Source organism: Etheostoma cragini, chromosome 3 (assembly GCF_013103735.1).
Source record: "Etheostoma cragini isolate CJK2018 chromosome 3, CSU_Ecrag_1.0, whole genome shotgun sequence".
Lineage (NCBI taxonomy): Eukaryota > Metazoa > Chordata > Actinopteri > Perciformes > Percidae > Etheostoma > Etheostoma cragini.
In genome coordinates this window covers 30,126,498-30,128,071 of record NC_048409.1, presented here as the reverse complement: position 1 = coordinate 30,128,071, position 1,574 = coordinate 30,126,498, and positions in this window count along the sequence as shown.

Here is a 1,574-nt window from a genome sequence, read left to right as displayed (position 1 = left end):
TTTCCATTCCTTCTGGTTCAGATCCTCTCTGACATTCACACTGTTTCTGCTCTCTTCTGTTTCCTGCAGATTTTCTGTTTGCACTCTTATGGATCTAGAGAATTTTGGACCTTAGCCATCATGTCTTATGACAGATATCTTGCTATCTGTTATCCTCTACAATATCACACACGTATGACATCTAAAAAGATTACCCTGCTTATTGCTCTGACATGGTTGTACCCTTTATTTGTGAGTACACTGACAGCATCTGTTATGACTGTTCCTTTACAGCTGTGTGGAAACATCATTAACAAAGTGTACTGTGACAACTATAGTGTTGTCAAGCTAGCCTGCTCTGATACAACAGCCAATAACATTTATGGACTTGTTAATATATTTACCCTAATCTTTGGTCTTATAATCTTAATTCTTTTCTCCTACATGAGGATCCTTAAAGTGTGTTTTTCTGGTTCTAGACAGACCAGACAGAAAGCTCTCAGTACCTGCACACCTCACCTTTTGTCCCTGCTCAATTTTTCCTTTGGAGCTTTCTTTGAATTAATACAGAGCAGGTTTAATATGAACTATTTACCCAATATGTTGCGTATTTTTCTGTCATTGTACTGGCTTACATGCCAACCACTCATCAACCCTTTACTGTACGGACTGCAAATGTCCAAAATACGCATCGTATGTAGAGATCTGCTCTTTGGGGGGAAAAGGTAACTTAACATGTTATCTGGCAACTAAAAGCTTTGCTTGTATAACTAAAAGGAAATACATTTATTAAATGATTTACCTTTTGACTGTAATTTTTTCATTTAAATATATACTATTTTAAATATACTATGTTATATTTATACCATATTATATATACTATATCATATTAAAACTATATGATGTGACATCCTCTACCTTAATAAAACAGATGAAAAGGTCGTTTTGAAAAAGCAGGAAAAAAAGCAAAAGTTTTTCTTTAAATCACCAAAAGTAGATTCATGCAGAGTTCGTCTTTTGGAGTTTATAATTATTTTAGTGTTTTAATTTTTTTACTGTTTTACTATTAGGAAGTAAAGAAAACAAATCAATATGCATAAGGTGTATAAAACCTGTCCAGTGTAGGTAAGGTGATGTGTTGGAGCCATTATACAACTGTGTTTTGTTGATATACCACGTTATATTGATTGATATTAGTTATTCTGTAGTTTCCTGTTGGAGCACTGGGTGGAGCATTGTCTTTGGAACAAGAAGCAGATGAGTTGGACTGTATGTTTGGGCTATGGTGAGCAGGCCGTCTGGATAATACATGGGTCCCAGCTCCCACATGCAGACCGATTGTGGACATTGATTCTTATCATATTAACACAACACATTAACACTTCAAATTAACACTTCATATTAACACTTCATATTAACACTTACTTATCCAAGTGAGTTCTTCCCTGGTCCCACCTCACTGACCTAATGTCGGAGTTGTTAAAAGACTCTACAAATAAGGAAAAACACTATATACCGTGTGTGTATATATATATATATATATATATATACACTCACCGGCCACTTTATTAGGTACCCCATGCTAGTAACGGGTT